This window comes from Mesocricetus auratus, unplaced genomic scaffold (genome assembly GCF_017639785.1).
Source record: "Mesocricetus auratus isolate SY011 unplaced genomic scaffold, BCM_Maur_2.0 Super-Scaffold_100004, whole genome shotgun sequence".
NCBI classification, from domain to species: Eukaryota; Metazoa; Chordata; class Mammalia; order Rodentia; family Cricetidae; genus Mesocricetus; species Mesocricetus auratus.
The window spans coordinates 83,008,248-83,027,951 of record NW_024429189.1 but is presented as its reverse complement, the minus strand read 5'-3'; the positions used below and the strand labels follow the sequence as shown (position 1 = coordinate 83,027,951).

Below are 19,704 nucleotides of genomic sequence, written 5' to 3'. Positions count from 1 at the left end.
GTATAGAGTTTACAAAAACAAACAAAGTAAAAACCTAATCGTATGACCCACCCATCCACTTACACCAACGGACTTGAAGCCTTCCTTAGCAAGATTCACATCATTTTTGTTCACAATACCTAAGAAAGGGAACCAGCCTAGATGTCTACCAATAGATGAATAGATATAGAAAATATTGTAATATACACAGCAAAATTACATTTAACAATAAAAATTAAATTGCAGAATTTTCAGGAAAATGGATGGCACAGGAAAACATTTTGTTACAAGAAGTAAGTCAGGTTTAGAAGGAATGAATATTTTCACTCGTGTGGAACCTAGATTTAAAATTATATGTGTATGTATGTGATGTATGTAATTATGTGCCTTTGTGAACAGGTCATAAAACTATAAAGGGGATCATGAGATGAAGCAGATTTTCAGGAGGGAAGAAGAAAAGAGATAAAGTACATGTGGTTGGAGGCAGAAAGGAGTACTTAAGAGTGGGCAGGACCAGCAAGAGTGAGGCAGCAAGGGAGGAGAGGCGTCTGCTGGGAAACAGTGTAATGACACAGAGGTGTGAGGATGCCATAATGATATCCATTACTTTCACTATAATTGAGAAATTAATTTTAAGATGTTGAGAACTTCAAAAACATCAATAAGTAATTAAACATTTAGAATATTACCTAAATCCTGTATTATTTTAATTAACATATATGACAAATATGTTAATCATTTTACACAAATTCAATATTATCTTTTATCTCCTAACTTTAGCTAAAATGAAATTTTTAATAAAAAATAAGGTCTCAAAAATAGTTAAATATTTTTGCACTAGTGAAACACAGAAAGTAAAACAATAAAAACAGAAACAAAGTGATGCCGTGGTCTTAAGGTATTTGCCATGGTGGAATGAATGAGGCAGATGTATGCATACTCTCCCAGAGTCATAACGATTGCTTACATTTCACTTTTTGATTCTCTAGAGAATCAGTGTGATCCCCATCTAAACGGCAGAGCATGTTGAGAATACCTACATCACATCAGGCAAGGTATTCTAGAGGCGAAATTAGTCCATGTCCCTTTAGATGGAAAACTGTACATTTTAAAATAGAAGTGCATGTATTATTTTTGTGTACATATGTTTATTTTTCACTAAAAACATTAGAAATCTCAGTTTTCTAAGGGGACATAAAAGATACCATGAATTCCTACACTCAGATTTGCTCTTCAAGGGAACTGCCCAATTCCAAGAATTTTCAATTATTGACCAAGGGCTGGTCAATGATTGACTGATATGAGTATATAAAATTAATTTGGGTAAACTCTGAGGACTTTGTCAGAGCTCTGGCCTCAACTACACCATATCCTTTGCCTACATTTGTTTCTTTCATATCCTTAAGATGTATGTATTAATATATGTATGTTACAAGGGTGGTCCCCAAGAGCTCACCCCACTGAACCTTCTACATTCAAGAGCAGGTCTAACAACAGTCTCTAGTGAAATAAATCTTAAACATCATGTATATTTTTGTAAATAAATATAGAGAATAAATGCCAAAAAAGGATACAAAGTAAAGCTGTTTTGCTAGATAATTAAGGGGATGAAGAAGAAGTTGAAGGAGAGGATAGTACTTTATTTACTCTTTTATTGTCCAAATGAAGAAATACAAAGAAATTTGTCTCTTTTGTAACTAAAATCATCAAGAAAGTATTTTCCTTCTGGTAGAAATGTAACATTCCTCCCTGATATTCTAATATCTTCCACTTTCCAAAAGAATCTGGCTTAAACTTGCATTTAAATTCCTAAAAAAAAAAAAAAGTAAGTCACCGGACTCTTCAAAATAGGCATATTCTGCACTCATTTTTTTTAACTGACAAAAAGTGTGATTGATGAATTATTGTCGCTGTGCTTTCTAACATATTTTGACTCCCGAGGTTACCAGAATCCTCCCTCCCTCCACGCCACATTACTTGACAGCTGAAATGACACAAAGCCTATTCCACCAGAGAGCTAATAGCTTTACCTTGTGTGTCGTTAGCACCATCCATATAAGGAAATGAAAAATATGAGGTGTGGATTTTCAAAATATGATAAACCAAGAATACTGCTAGATGTACCGCAAGGTGTGACTTCAGGGCACACATATTCTTATTAGAATAAACGTGCCTCTGTTTTCTTTTACTAAAATAATCAGCATTTTATGCTTTAAGTTGACATCTTTCAAATTATTTTATCAAGTTAGAAAATATGAACCCTAGTTGAAATATGTTTTAACTATCATGTTATTCTAATGAAACATATGGCACAAAAGACCCCAACAGGGAGCTAAGCATATTTTGTTCAAGAATATTATAGTTGGGGTGGAGAAGCTGTTTTTATATTTGGGGCATTAATACTTTTACAACATGATTTTTGATGCTTACATAGATAGATGCATTTCAGTGAAGTGTAAGTGCCCACAAATACTGAATATTTAAAGTTGAACACATAACTGTATTTGATTAGATATAAATTTTAGTAAGCACATGTTGTTCATAATTAAAATACTTAGATTACAGTGGGAAGCTTTGGTCTCAGTAATGTTGAAAGGGTCTTTTTCATACTTTGCATTTGGACAATTACTTTCATTTAAGTATGTTCTTCCTTTCTCTGTCTTCCTTTCTTTGAAAAGGAATGAGAAACATTTTGTGTTTATTTAAAAGTATATACAGATGTTGCCAGGGCCCTTTAAATTTTATTTATTTATTTATATTTATTGTTTTTAACCTACAGATTTTTGCTTACATAATAGGACTTCCAGGTCAGGCTCTTTACTCATTGAGTGCACCCTGACTACAGCTCTCTCCCCTACTTCTCACAGTTCTTCCCTCATCAGCGGGACCCACTCCCTTTCTATCTCTCATTAGGAAATATTGTTCTTGTTTCATCTTGCTATATTTTATTATGCTTTGTTATTATCTACTAAAAGCACCTTTTAAAATTCCAGGAAGGTTGTATTGTCTATCTACAGCCAGAGAAACAGCAGCAAGTTCCTATTCCCTCATTAAAACATAGGGAATTGGTTCCCAATATATGCTTGGTGAGTGACAACAGAGGCAGAGATTTTGTATGACATTAATAGTTATTGAAATACCATAAATTAATTAAATGCATGAAATAATGAAGTATAAGAATGGTTCTTAAAATGATGAATATGCGACTGAACATAACTTCATTTCTTGAATTAAAAACAAGTATGTCTTTAATTTCAATAAAAATCAACAAGTTTGCTTCTTCCAACTGACAGTTATCTAGAAATAAATGAATGAATAACAGATGAATAAATGAAGTGATGAAATTTAACTTTGTTTTTATTAATTTGTATTGAGAACATGTATTACTGATCCTTCTTGCTTTCTAAGTTCAGAACAGAAACTGGCTGCAGTTTCAGGCAACTATAATCCCAGCACTCTGGAAGTAGAGCTGAAGTACAAGGAGTTCAAGGCCGTCTGGGGACCCATGGACTGACTCAAAAGATTCAAACCAAACAAAGTAGATTAAGAACATGAAATAAAATACTACAGACAAAACTTTTTAAGTGTGTATTATATGTTAAAAGTCCTAATATGCTTTAAATTTCTAAGATCAAAGCATTGATTTTTGTATATCAGCTTCTGCATATCTGTGTAAACACAAATATTTGTAAAACATCATTGTATTACAACATTTTTTATTAAAATAAAAATTTTTAAGTTACCTAAGTGTCAAAAGTATATCCTAAATCAGTTTTTTTACTTAAAACAAACTTTTCACATGACTTATTCTCTTTTGTAAGTAATACAAGATGATAGGCTCTAATATCACCTATTGATGAAAGACTTATCCCAGAGTGGAAGCTTCAGAAGGGGAAAGGCACACTATAGATGCCCAGAGCTAACTACAAAACAAGACACAATTGTAAGTATGGTGGATTCTATTTCTTACAGTCTATGGGAATCCAACCCAGCTTCATAGGCAAGGGAAGTGCTATCTCTCTCATGACTGGTCAGGGTAAAACTTCAGTACTTCTAGCCTTGTATATGACTGAGGGAAGGGTTTTTATACAGATGTGGCACAAGAAAAAAGGAAAAAGGGAGTACAGAATTCCTTTCTTGAATTTTAAACTTACCACTTTTATCATAAATTAATGTAAATGAGTTAAGATTCTTGTAATTCCAAAACTGTTATTAAATCTGTGCAGTTTGGCACTGAGAAAATGAATGTCATCTTTCTTGTGTTTGGTAATGTAATTTCTTCTTAATAGTCTTTACTCAGTGTATGTCAAGGCAATTATTCTTGTTGACACCACCCTGCTCCATGTGACAGGAAAGTGGTAGATCCTTATGTAAAACAAGATATCCTAAGTGTAGGATGCTTAAGAGTCTTAGAAACAGAGGGCCTATGGTCAACTAGCCAACTAGTATACATTTTCTTGACATCATTAATTTTTTCTGGTTTTTCAAGACAGGGTTTCTCTGTATTGTTTTGGAGGCTGTCCTGGAACTCGCTCTGTAGACCAGGCTGGCCTTGAACTTACAGAGATCCGCCTGCCTCTGCCTCTGCTTCCCAAGTGCTGAGATTAAAGGCGTGCACCACCAATGCCTGGCTGATATTAATTTTAACAACTGATTTGCTTCTAAATATCACAAAAGGTTGTATTTATATATTTGTGAATATATATCAATAAATGTGTGTAACAAAAATAATTAAATAAAAGGAAGCTATTTATTTGATAATGACGAGAAACATGAAATGAACTGGAAGGAGGGGGGCTTAACAGTTGGAAGAACGAAAGAGAAGGGAGAAATCATAATAGACTTTTAATTAAAAATATATTTAAAGTGGAAAAACTCAAAACTAAAAAGCCAGATCTAAAAGTAAGAATCAGAAGTTCAGATTTGGGGAATGAAACTACAAATAGCTATATTAAATTAACAATAACAAATTTTAAAATTGTCACCACAAATAAAAATAAGAAACATCCATCTTTTATAAAACTGTAAGTCTGTAGAGGGCAGCCTTCCCGCCAGCCTGGTCCCAGAGCCGCATCAGTCCCAAATAAACACAGAGGAGACTATATTAATTATGAAGCTGTTGGCAGTTTGCTTGGTTTCTTACTGGGTATCTCTGACTTAAGTATGTACTCCATAATTGTTAATCTAAGTATTTCTCTTACTGGAGATACGGTCCAGACTTCTTACCCCTATAGTGGTTACATCATGGATCCCTGTGTTTCTCCCTCCCAGAGTCCTGCTCAACTCCTAGTCCCACCTATCTTGCTTCCCTATTGGCCAACAGTGCTTTATTCAACAACCAATAAGAGACAGATTAATAGAATGGCATCTCCCATCATAAGTCAGTCACATAAAATATCTACATTTGTGGAAATTCAAAAGCAATAACAAAAAATATTTCACAATACAGTTTTGATTACATAAGCTATTGTACACAGGCACTAGAGGGTACACTTCAAGACTGAGAGTAAGTTCATTTTAATTATTTGTTTAAAGTGACATTTGCTCAGAAATTTTGAGCTAGAAGTTTACTAGGAGTTATTAAAATGCATTTGTGACTAAAATAATTTTTCACAATAATTTTATCTGAGGAAAAATAACAAATTTTATCATTGCTGGTCTGAATATTTTTGATTGCACAGTGTTGATTAGAGAATATAAATATCAGCAGAATGTGCCCCTTTTCTCTGGTATTTTATTCAAAATATCATATTTTCATTCTTTTTGTCTGTTCTTCAGGCAAGACAAGCAGACTGGAGATATGTGGTGATGAAATATGACTTGCTCTAAGTAGACATCAAGAATACTGAACTCAATAGATTGATTTTCCTAGCCAAAATTAATAATGATAACTATAAGAATGATCTTGAAAAGTAGGCTACAACCTTTCTTCTCTAAGAACTCTATTAAACTAGGAAAATAGAAACACTTCCTTATCCATCATTTCTGATTACTTTATTTGGAAGTCTATTTTAAAGAAAGAAAAATATGTAGAAAAGAGTTCCTTATTATTACATTAGAAACAATCCGGATTAATCTGAAAAGCTATGCTATAAATCTTTAAGTCAAAATGTTTCACAATTTACAATTTTGTTAAAATTTAAAAATTCCTTTTTGTTGAGGTGGTTTGAGTAATGGAACAAACAGGCTCATAGATTTAAATTCTTATTCCACAGATGGAACTGTTTGGGAAGGATTAGAAAATGTGGCCTTATTGGAGGAGTTATATTCCCAGTGTCTGTCTGTCTTTCTATATCTATAACTCTCTGCCTCCTGCTTGTGGATCAGGAATAAGCTCTTAGCTACTGACACAGCATCATACCTGCCTGTCTGTTTACTGCTGTGCCCCTTTCCATAACAATCACAGACTATTCCTTTGAAATTGTAAGCAAGTCCCAATAAACTCTTTTGATAAGTTGCCTTGGACATGATGTCTCCTCACAGTAATAGAAACGTAACCAAGACATCCAGAAATACACATTTTATGTCAATATTGCTCCCTGTTGTAAGCTATCCTTTGCAATATTGTATGTAGGCCATTACATAAATCAATAATGTTAAAAGGAGATGGGTTGTTTTACCCTTTTCAACTGAGCATCTAGGGAACTGTGAGCTTTTCTTGTAGATATCTCCCTTCTGACGTGAAGATATTTGATATCCAAAGGAGTATTGTCATTAAGTAAGGAGGAGAGCCCAGGGCAGAAAGAAGAATAAAATATCTCAGTAGAGTCATACCCACAATGTAATGATATAACCTGGCATATTTCATCCATAGTTAATTGAGGGGAGAAATCACATAACATAACTGCATGTATGTATGTCTTTATTCTAAGATTGTGTTGCCATCGCCTTGAGTACTGACAGCTTACCAGATTGTGCTGGCTTCAGCCCACCATGTCACGGGTTTAGAATTCAGGCCATGTATGTTCTCCTTAGTCACATCTTATAGTTAAACAATGTTAGCTAGTTCTGAGTGTTATGTTTAGAGCAATTCTGTGTCCCTGATTGTCTAGAGTAGTCCTAGTTTGTGGCAATACACCAATTTTATTAACAATTGCTCTTGGTGTATGTATGTATATGATAAAACGATATTGTCATTCTAATTGGAGCACATTTACTCATATGGTCGGTCTATAAACTCCAAGCTAACTTCTGACACCCCTTGTTCCAGGTGGTTATAAAGTCTGAACTCCAGCCATTTGCTCCATTTTATTTATTCCTTTTATTAAAAATAGATTTCTTTCTCACATAATATATCCTGAGTTTGATTTCCTCTCTCTCTAGTCCTCCTAGTTCCTTCCTACCTCCCTTCTCATCCAGATCTACCCCCTTCTGTCTCTCACTAGAAAATGAGCAGGCTTCTAAGAGATAATAATAAAATAAAATAAAACAAAACATTGAAATTGAACAAAATAAACAAAAGGAAAAGAGCACATAGGAAGGCACAAGCAACAGAAACCCACAGGTTTGCATAGCTCAAGTATCCCATAAAAACACTAAACCTAAAGCCATAATATATACACAAATGAACTGTGGATAAAAAGATATAAGAAAAAATATAAACTAAATAAAACAAAAGAAAACTCTTAAGGGGAAAGTCCTGACATGACATTATGAGACAAGGAAGCTCCAAAGGTGCCACTGAGTTCACTTTCTGTTGGTCATACACTGCACGCCTGCTTCCCTTAAGAGGAGCTGGTTTCTCCAGTGAGACTCCCTTGAAGGAAACTGTATTTTGATTTGTGACTGAAGATAATTTCTGCATTAGGGATTGAGGCACATGCCCTCTTCTCCTTTTAGCTCTAATACCCCATCTAGTGCAGACCCCTGCAGGCCCTGTGTACGCTGCCACAGTCTTTATGAGTTGTTATGCTCGTCAATCTTGTTAATATAAAGGACCTTGTTTTCTTGGTGTCCTTCATCATATCTGACTCTTAACATTCTTTTTGCCTCCTCTTCTGTGGGATTCCCTGAGCTCTCAGGGGAGAAATTTGATGGAGTCATCCCATGTGGATTAGATTGTTCACGGTTCCTATTGGCCAATTGTAAGGGGTAAGAGGATGGGTGGTTGTCTTTGGCGTGTCTTGTTTATTATTGGACCTGTCCTAAGGACCAGAAAATTTTCTAAAACTGTCCACCACTTTGCTCAGCCTTGGCTTGTATCACCCCTTGAAAGACTGCACCTGATGTCAGAATTTCACCATGATGTTTAGGAGACCCAAGGACTCACAGTTCTCTTGGTAGCTACTCTGGGTTTTGAGCCCCAGGTACCAGTTTCTGTATATAGCCAGTAGGAAATGTACCAATTCTGCCATCCCTGCTTCATCCCACTTAAGAACACTGGACACTTGAATGTGAACGATTAGTTCCCAAGTAGTTTCTCCTTGGTCATGCTCTTACAAGGAATGAAGGTTGAACTTGCCCCATTGGTTAGATCTTGGGAGGATTAGAAAATTAGTATTGTGCACTCCTGAATGTCTGTGAGAGTTTTCCAGAAATGATTCAGTCATCAAACTCTGACCTAATGAAGGCTTGAATGCTCTGAAAGACTTAAAATAGCAATAGTACTGGGAGGTAATAGAACTTTCTTCAAGGTTGGAGGAAGTAGGTCACCAGGGCCTTGTTCTTGTGGCATTAATCTGCCCTAACCTCTTCCTTTTACTTCTCCAGTCTCCACTCCACATGTTTTAGCTAAAAGAGCTCCACTGTCTCAGACACACACTCACTCACACACTCACACACTAACACACACTCACGTGCACATACATACACACTCACACACTCACTCACACACTCACACACACACTCATGTGCACATACACATGCACTCACACACTCACACACTTACATACTCACAACACACGTACACACACGCACATACACCACCACCACCACCACCCCTACTACCCTCATGCTTTTTGACCAAGAACATGAGGCCTAATAGAGGACTGACCTCACTGTAACTATGAACCAACATAAATCATGCCTCTCTTCACTTGCTTTTATGTGTGTATTCAATTGGTCATGGAGACAATAAAGCTAGCGTGTGGTAAGAATAGTCATAGGATCCTTATTTTTGTTTTGAGACAAGGTCTCACTATGTGGCCTTGACTAGTCTGAAACTAAATATGTAGACCAGGCTGTACAAACTCACAACAATCAGCCAGCCTCTGCCTCACAAGTGCTGGGTTTAAAAGTGCGTGACACCGTGTTCAGTTTGATCATAGAATTTTGCCTCTTTCCTACATTTTGCCTTTTCTCTTTCACTATTAAACTTTGGAGTTCTTACTATTATGGCTTAAAACAATTTGCAATAGAAAAGCAAATGTTAAACAATAATCCAATTACTGAGAATTTGCCTAGGAGGAAATATTTTTTAAATTTACTTATATTTTACATTTGATGTTATTTCACGATTTGCAATAATTTCCAAAATAATAGTGTAGCTTAATAGAAGAAAGAGGACCAAAATAATTTATTATGAAACAAGTGGATGCATTTGAAAAGGAAAAAGCATTTAATTACATCTTAGTATATTTGCCATGATTCATGATGGCTATTTACACCAAATGATTTTTTAAATATTAAATATTAAATCCATTTAAATGCAATAAGTTGTGTGGAGAATTTTCATCTTTATTTCAGAGTCATGATACTTTAAAATTCATCATTAGAGCTAATAAGAAATTATATTGAAACCACTCTGTATATTTAAATGAAGCATAAATCAATTATTGAAGCAAGGAATTTTTTCATCATTATAATGATTATCAGAATAAATTTAGTTCTTCAATGCTGCCTAATGATGTCTTCAATAACAAATAATTTGCATAAACTTAATTTTTACTAGGAACTATTTAAATGTGCTTATTATGTCTTTTTTTTTTCCAACTATACCATCTTAAAATATACTCCTGCAGCATCAGGATGCTCTAAATGCCAGATCCCATTATCCTCCACACCCTGGAAATGAAAATTAGATTCAGAATCAATATACTATGCTATCCATTTAGCATCTAGTACAGCAAACACTAGCAACATTTATGAAAGAGTAACAGACTTAAAAAGGCAATGCTGGTAAAACCGGTCAACAAAGCAAAGCGGTGCCACAGGAAAGCAGTGTCACTGGAGGTAGGGCTGTGCGTTTTGCTCACTTACTCTGTGTGATCCACAACAGCTATTCTACTACTGGAAGAATACCCTTTGGGTTTCTTTTGTAATTTACATGAAAACCCCGCCAGTCTGCCATGTAGCACAGAGTCTGTCTAGCAGTAGCACACACTTTGAGTTCCTTGACTTCTATGGAGTGCAAACAAGAACCAAAGGGCAAATGTGAAAATCACTGGATTGTAGAGAGCTGCGAAGTGCCGCACCCTTAAGATGGTGCTGGCTTCCGCCTCTGCTAGCCCAATAGCAAGTGCTCTCTGTGATAAACAACTCCTTATTTGGTCAAGGCTGGATATCAGGCTTGCTTCCTCGTATGTGGACCTATCTGCTGTCGCCACATGGCTTACCGGGGTTGGCCGCCCAAGGGCCTTTTTAAGCTGTGGGTGGGCACTCCCTGGGGTCAGAAGATTTGTTCAAGGTCCTGAATAAACTGCTTGTGAGAAGGATTCCTGAGTCGCGTCTTCCTTGCTGGTCGAGGTGGTCGTGACACTGGATGTTTCACTGATTGCTTCCTCCTGCAACTTAGTAGAACTATGTAATCAGCACCATTTTATTATCAGCATGGTGGGCACCAAAATTTTGTAAAGAACTATTTTTTATCCGCGTTTTCTCACTCAATCTTCTCCAGAATCTTCCTTATTTGTCTTCTAACACATCTCAAGCATGTCATGGTGTCATCTCGATGCCTCTGGTCCCATGAATCAACAAAAATATAAGATCAAATGATGCTGGATTGCCAGATGTAACCTAAAATGTTCTGAATTTTGGAGACACCGTAGTGATAAATTATGTGTGTTTGTCTAGGCTTTTGCAGTTCAAGCTTTGTAAGATAAAACAAGGGTTTCTTATAGAGGTAGCTGTCAGAAGGTGATGCAATCAGTGTAGGGGCTCAACCACTGCAGCCTACCCACACAGGTCTGTAGCAGTTACTTCATAGAATTTTTTCATTTTATTTTTATTCTTTATTCATCTATTTATTTTACATCCGGTTGCAGCCTCTCCCATTCTCCCCATCCTCCCTCCACCCTGCTTCCACCCCGAATGTCCCCGAGCCCCATCTTCTGTTTCCATCCAAAAAAAGACAGGTCTCCCATGAGTACCAATAAAGCATGGCATGTCAAGTTTCAGTAAGACTAAGCACCTCCCCATATATTAAGACTGGACAAGATGACCCAGTATGAAAAGCAGTGCCCTAAAAGTCAATAAAATAGCCAGAGACAGCCTCTGTTTCCACTGTTAGGAGTCCCACAAGAGGCCCAAGCTACACAGTTGCAACACATAGGGAGGGAGCTTAGGTCAGTCCCATACAGGCTGCCTGTTTGTCGGTTCAGTCTCTGGGACCCCATATAAATCCAGGTTGGTTGATTGTGTGCCTTCCCTGCCTTCCTGTGGTGCCCTTGACCTGTCTGACTCATACACTCCTTTTTCCTAAAACTTTGCCTCTTCCTCAGGATTCCCAAACTCTGCCTAATGCTTGATTGTGGGTCTCTGCATCTATCTCCATCATTGCTGGATGGCACCTCTCTAATGACAACTGGGCCAGGCACCAATCTAGTCACAGGAGATGGCTAGTTCAGACTACTTAAAATTTTGATCCTTAGAAAAAACTGACCAATTAGGTGATGAATTATTGATATTAGCTAAAATATGAATGCCCAAGGATGGGTGGATAGATAGGTGTACAGGTTAGACTTTAATTCATATTTTACTACTTTCATGTAGATAAGTGTCCCTGGATGTGAGAAATGACAGGGGAGAATCAACAAAGCCTTGGTGAATTTTCTCACTCACATTCCATCAATGGCATCAATGTCACACTATGTGTGTTTTCTGTATCCAGTAAAAAGTATACTACACTTGTTTAGGGCAGATAAAACCTGAATTTCTTTATCTTGGGCTTAGAAAATCATACAACTCATTCAAGATTCAAACTCAAGAACAAGAAAATTAACTTGAAGGATAGTGTGGGGCATATATATGGTGCTATATTATTTATGTTTTATTAAAGCTTGCCTGGGGATTCAGAAAGCAAAGTCAGTCACAAACCATAGAAGGTAGGTACACACCTTTAATTCTAGTAGCCAGAAGCTAGGAGGTGGTGGTACACACCTTTAATCCTAGGACTCTGGAGTAAGAGGTAGATGGATCTCTTTGAGTCTAAGGCCACCCAGATATACAAGAAGATTAATCCAGTCCTAAGGAGAAACAGCTCACACAAAGATAAGCTCAGTACCTGGGAACACACTTCTTTAATTCCAGAATTAGGGAAATATATAATATAGAGTAAGATCTTAGTGTATGGCATTGATTCTCCAGTCACACTGAAAATAGAAAGAATATCAGGCATTCATTCTCCAGCCATGCTGGAGAATCAGCCCACTCAGCCTGAGGTAGTGGTAAGAGCTAATGACTAGCTACTTTGCTTTTCGGTTTTTCAGCTTGAAGTTTGAACCCCAATATCAGCCTCTGGGCCACTTATTTATTCATGTTACACATATGTGAAGGCTTGTACCATATTTCTTACAGATGTGATGGTTAGGAATTGTTGCTTTTATTGGCTTTCTTCTCTAAAGACAAAAGATTCTTTTTTGACATATAAAGAATGTTGCACAAATTCATATGTTCCCACAAAATTCAATCTATTAGTAACCAGTAGGAAATAGATATATGTCTATATTGTTGGGGGGTAAACTCAGTTACTATCAAAGAGAATAGTACATATAAAAACAGAATTTTATTAATATCTGGGATGATTTTTCCTACTTTTGCTAACTACTGAGAGGTATATGGTTATACTTTCACTAAAGTCCATCAATTTGCTTAAATATATCTAGTTACGATTCAGATGCATTATTTCACTCATCTGGCAACATGTTATAAGGGTAGAAGGTAAATTTCATAGTGAAGCTAAGTAGACAAAAAGACTCCCATCAGTTCATATTTGTTGCCATGTTCTTCTTTCTCTGATATAAAGCTGACAAAGTTTAACCCAGTCCTAAACTTTGAGGTATAAATTTAGTCATGGGAGCAACCAAGAAGGTATCAAGCAAATGGGAACCCAAGGCTTAGTATCCTAGGGCTATTGGCAATCTTGTTTTCTGTTTCATTTTGTCTTGTTCTGTTCCTCAATTATTATCACCAGTGCATGGGTGAGTGTTATTCTATACAATTACAGCATAAATTAATCGCAAAGACTTTGTTTTATATTTAATAATGAAAAGTTGTTCTGAAAGTGTTTGAATGATTAGTTATAAGACTGTGCCTGATTTTTCCTCTTCTATTTTCATCTAAGAACAAATCATTTTCTTTTGATAAAATAAAAATAAATCATTACATTGAATTGGTCCCATTCACAGATTTTTGTTTGCAATTTGTGTATGTGTGTGTGTGTGTGTGTGTGTATGTGTGTGTGTGTGTGTGTGTGTCTATGGACACTCATGCTACAAAATATCTATGGAGGTAACAGGACAACTTTTGGGAAGAGGTTTTCTCCTTCTGTCACCTAGATCTCTTGTCTAACTCAGCAAGTGCTTTTACTTTCTGAATCAACTTGTTGGTTCCAGAACAGGACAGGAAATTTATGCAGCTGAAGCCGTCTTCACCATGCCCTTTGGGAGGAGAAAATTCCTGAAGTCTAAATCTGCTGGAATTCTTGGAGTTTAGTGAGCCTACACATGCAGTATGAGAATTCATATTTCCATGCTTCCTGATTTTAAGCCCTTTAGTAGCTCACAGATTTTCTCATGGTTATCCATGTTTGCCTCCCTTTCAAGCCATCAACACTGGAGGCCTACCTCCTATGTTAAGTTCCTGAATTATCATACTTACTTTGATGAACATTTGTTGACCTCACAAAATATTATAATACCAACATGGGAATATCTTCAATTGTTTTCCTGGAGGGTGTATCCTTAGTTCCTTTTTTCTGTGGCCCCATGTCTTATTTTCCACAAAGACTCCTGTTGTTTTTTAAATGCCCTCCTTAAAATGGACACATTGTCCTACTCCTAGCCTGGAGAGGGAAAATCAGTTTTGTACATTGGCATGACTTTGAATAAATCAACCATACTCTAGGGTATACCCCATGCTTAAGAGTAGTTGGCTGTCATAAATCAGTCTTTGGAGTTTGTGTGTATGTGTTTGTGTGTGTGTGTGTTTGTGTATGTGTATGTGTGTGTGCGTGTTTAAAAGAAGAAAGAACATGAAGTTTTGAGCATAGGGGTGTGGGAATGAGCTAGGAGGAGTTTAGAGAGAGGAAAAATATGGTCAAAATAAGGTGATAAGGCCACACATTGGCCTCTGGCCTCCACATCATGTATACATACTGTGTACATACCTCTATACATACAAACACATACATACCACATGCATTGAAGAAACTTAAAGTACAACAGACCATAAAGTTTTCATCTTCCAACCCTATTGTCATTGTAGTAAGTTTAACAATATCACTTACCTGAGGATTAGGTTAATTGATGTCTGTCAGTTACACAAGAAATGGAATTAGTGGTAAGAATATGATTTTGGTTCCTGGTCAATTTTGCTGTAAACCTGGGGATGATAGTGATTTGTTGTATATGATTATATAGAAAAAACAATAGCATTTTTTGCTAGTAGTAGTACCAAAACTTAATTATCTTTGTATGGTAAGAAGTCTCCAAGGCACACACTGAGGATAAAGACACAGTATACACACAGAAATGTGTTTCTTATTTTTCTCCTCATCCCCACACTTGTTATAGTAAATGCAAATTTTTTACCTTACTTTTACTTCTACTCATTCTCTCAGCTTAAAATATCCTCTATTAGCTAGTTTGCCCACACCTGATAACAAATGTGTTCAGTTATCAATACTTAGTATTCCTTGATCCCAATGGGGCACTGTTTACAAACAGAGGCAACTTCAACAGCCAAGTTACCCAATAATCCTTGTGGTATATAATATAAATAAAATAAAACATGAACTTTTCAATAGACAAAAGCAGAAGAAAGAGAATAAAAGATGAGTGTGAAAGAAATGCAATTTAATTGTCATTTCTATGTGTTTAAATAGTGATGGTATTTATTGAAATCATCTTGGAGATAGCCTGACAAGAAATACTCTTAGTTTCCATGTTCAAGTAGAAATGACCTCTGTCTTCCACAGCATGCAGTATTCATTATCTTTGTGGTAATCAGTAATCAGATATACACATTTCCTTGGGCCTACTGCATAGAAGGAAAAGTAAAACATTAGAAAGAGCTTTAGGTCAGGCTCAGGTCCACTGCTACTTAGTGAAATTCACTACCACGGTTCTTTAGTATATAAAATAAATGTTCAGGACAAGGCTTCTTTAGTGTAGCATATATCATATCACACTGTTTTGACAGAAGAGGAAACATATCTAAATTAAATCATTGCCACAGTCAAACCTAGCAGAAATGCTTTGTCAGCAATGACAAAGTTTCCATATTTTAGTTATAAACTCAGAATTTTGAGCTTAAGAGAATAGAGATACTGAAGCCCACATCCTCCTTTCTGACTGTTGGAAATCAACTCCAAAACATTGATGCAAAGTTCCCTGCGTGTCACTAGTGATCCCTGCCAGATCTGGAAGCCCAGCCAGGTCTTCCTACTTCAAGTTCATTGCTTATCTTCTTCCCACTCATCTTATATTCCTAAAAATGGTTACAACTAAGAATAAATTTAGATCCTGAAAAGCCAAATCATCACTAACTCACATGCAGTCTCTTTCATTTTTGTACCTGAATGTGTCTTCCTAAAGATGGCCATTCTCCTTCTCCTTTTCTCACCTGCCCTCCTCACATGTTAGCTCTCTGTGGTCCCTAGCAGCAGTCTAAAGTATAGTTAGCGACTACACAGCTGTTTCCCATACCAGAGAGAGTGCATTTAAGGAACAAGCCAAAATCAGTTAAAATGCCCTAAGCTGCAAATAAAGGAAGAATATTTGAAATATGTTCAGCAAAAGAGGATTTGATTTATTCTGTATAAAAATATAGGGTTGGCATCCATAATGCATTCAGGAATATAGTCCATTCTCAGGAAAGACTGAGTGCAAGACTCCAGCTGGCAAGGGACTTTGAAGCCCCCCTTTTCTCTCTTGTCCCCACTGTACTTTCTGCATCTGCTCTGCTCTTTGCTGTCACCGTGGAGCAGCTGTCTCTGGTTCTCAGACCACAGAGTTGAAAGTAAACACCATTGGTAGTTCTCCAGCTAATGTCATACCTACTCAAGAGCACACAAGATAGAATTGAAAACTTTTGGTCTCAAATGAAATCCCCAGGAGAGCCTGGCCCAGCCTGGGCAGATGTTCACTCCCCTGCCAATCAACTGTGACCGGAGGACATTACTATAACAGTTTAACATGGCTGTTGTCAGTGTAACTCTGAATAGCAGAGCTACTGTCTTCAGAAACAAAAGCTAAACAAGCTGAGCAGAACAACACGGTGTTTTAACTACAGTTATAATTGTGCTTGAATTTCAGCCTCTCCCTAAGTTACACACATCACCAACCCTTCGTCTCTCTCTCTCTCTCTCTCTCTCTCTCTCTCTCTCTCTCTCTCTCTCTCTCTCTCTCTCTGTGTGTGTGTGTGTGTGTGTGTGTGTGTGTGATCAGCCTCAGGGGTAGGAAGGGGTAGGAGTGGAAGCCTGTGTCCCTTTCTCCTCTCAGTGCTGGGATCCTGTCTGTCTTGAAACTGTCTAGATTGAGACACTTGCTTTATTCATAATATCCAGAAGCTGGAAACATCCTAGATATTTGGATGATGAATGAATATTGAAAACATGGTACATTTACACAAAGGAATACTACTCAGTTGGTAAAAAGTAGATTATGAAATTTGCAGATTAGTGTCTTGCTTAACCTTGATCAGAGAGACTTCCTTTTGGAGATATGGGAACTAGCACAGTGATCCAGAACAGGACAGTGTGTAGAAACTGGACTTTGATTACCTCAGTCCTAGGCTAAGTGTTTTTACAATGCTTTCTACAAAGCTATGATTCCATACAAAACAAGAACAAACAGAAAATGGGTAACCAGAGAGAATAACTCTTTCAACATCATATGAACAGGAAGTACATAAAAACACTAATCTCCAGAATATTATTCTGGAACTTTTAAGCATCTTAAAGATCTATTTATGTATATAGTGTCTTACTTGCATTTGTGTTTGTATAGTGCATGTGAGCAGTGCCCATAAAGGCCAGAAAAGGACATTGGATCCCCTGGGACTAGAGTGACAGATGGTTACAAACCACCATATGGGTGCTAGGAATTGAACCCAAGTCCTCTGGAACAACAGCCAGTAGTCTTAGCCACGGAGCCAGCTCTCCAGTCCCAGAAGTTTTACGTAAATGTTTTTGAGTGTTTATTTTTCTTCAAGTAATGTGACAAGTGCTCTAGTGGCATTCTCTCAGTTAATGCTCATATAGACACTATTGTGGCTAGTAGTCATACATAAAGAATCTGAAGCCTATTGATCATAACATTCAAAGACAGATGAGCTTTATGAGAAAGTTCTAAGTCAATGTTGTCCAATAAAATAAATTTGAGTGACACACATAATTTTTAAATTTTATTTTATCCACCATCTCTAAAATGAAAACAATGAGTTGACTTTTTTCATTTTAATACTAAATTTTATTTAGCTGAATATATTCAAAATATTATTTTAATATGCATAAAAATGATTAAATTCCTTTCTTTGAATGATTCTTTGTTTATATCTAATCAAAATTTAAGTAAGCCAGGTTTCAAATATCACATAGCCCCATCATGTCAGTAGCAACCATATTAGACAATGTAGCTCTAAATGATTAGGATTAGTTTTTCTTCAAATCTAAATATTAGGAAAAATTGCCAATCGGACTTCACTATATCTATCCCTCACTTCCATATTGTATCCAATCCTTCATGGGCTGATTCAGTGTACAGCACACTAATGTGTGATCTCTTACCTTCACACCCAATGAGATACTTTCTATGCTACTATATGATCAATGGAAAATTACCCACAAGAAGCACAGCCCAGGTTGCAGCCTGTTCTCTACCGTCACAGCAGAAATCCCCAGAAATTCCCATCTCAAGAGAAGATGACGTTGCTCTGACTGGCTTTTTGTTGCTGTGATACAACGCTCTGACCTGCAGTAATTTGTGGGAGAAAAGGGTTTATTTGCTTGCAATTCATAGTCACACATTCCATCCCAGGGGGAAGCTAGGGCAGTAATCCAAACAATAAGTGAAGCAGAAGTTGTAGGCTACTGTTGCTTACTGACTCACTCTCAGCTACCTTTTTTGGTTGTGAGCCTAGCCTTTAACAGCTGAGACATCTCTCCAGCCCTCAGCTACCTTTCTTATAGAGCCCATAGGCTCTACATAGCTAAGAACAGGGGTACCCATACTGGGCTAAGCCTTTCCACTTAGAACATCAATCAAGACAGTCTCTTATAAGACTTGCTATGTAGCAAATCTGATAGAGACAATTATTTCATCAAAGTTCCCTCTTCAAGTGCTTCTGGGTAGTGAAAAATTAACAATGAAACCTAACGACCACAAACATGGACTGTAGTTCTGTACCATATCAAAGGAATAAGTTTAGTACTAGTGACTCAAATTAAAAAAACACAAGTAGTTCAACATACCCCATTTCCAGTTCTGCCTTCAAACCACCCCTTTACCAGATAGCATGCAATAGATGTGTGTTTTGAATCAGATGGCTTTCTGAGCTTGGTGTTAGACCATTAGCAAGAATGTCGTAGCCCATTTAGATGGAGAGGGAGGGCCCGAGTACTCAGCATATGCTAAGCACCCATCTCTGCCTCCTTTCTCAGGATGTGGGCAGCAATTAACATCACTGCTGACAATGCTTGTCCACTTTTCAACACTACTTTCAGCACTGCGAAACAAGTATAGATAATGAGAAGAAACAGGAAGATTGTTGATAAGCCAACTAATATACAAGGATGCATAAGGTGAAAAGTGGGAAAGGCAATTATGTGATTCACATCTGTATGTAATGAAAAATAACCAATTCATCAGCTACAGGAGCTCATGTCTACTTTACCTGAGTACTATTAATTCCTGAAATACAGAATGTATCCATGCACATTTCAATGTTAGCTTTACTGGTGAGAAAATTTACACCGATTCAAAACTACTCCTAAACTGAAACATTTAAGAATTAAGTGCTCATATACATTATTGATCTGCAATATTGTTTTATAAACTCCCTTCTATATATGCATATAGTAATAGCTCAGAGCAACATGCACTTAAATATGTTAATCAGATGTGTTAAAATGAATACATTGTATTACACCCATTTCTAATATCCATAATGTATTTTCTCCTATGCAGAATATTATACATTTGCAAATTCAACATATTAATCAGAAAGACACTTGTTTTTCCAATTTGTTAAGTTTTTGGCACATGCTTTTGTCACTGACCACACAGTACAGAACCAGTGAGAGAAATTCAGAACAATGGATATAGTACCAGCCTTACAGAGATACATAAT

The 19,704-nt window shown here is 36.8% G+C and overlaps 1 long non-coding RNA gene across 2 annotated transcripts in view; it reads left to right on the top strand.

The window, feature by feature from the left end:
- LOC121140478 overlaps positions 1-3,606 on the top strand; it is a 72,651-nt gene extending 69,045 nt beyond the window's left edge. The window contains exon 4 of one of the 2 annotated variants that reach the window (XR_005877328.1): positions 3,393-3,606. This is a non-coding gene — a long non-coding RNA (uncharacterized LOC121140478). Of the gene's footprint in view, positions 1-3,387 lie in introns of both variants that reach the window. The other variant, XR_005877327.1, reaches the window with a different exon arrangement.
- The last annotated feature ends 16,098 nt before the right edge of the window (positions 3,607-19,704 follow it).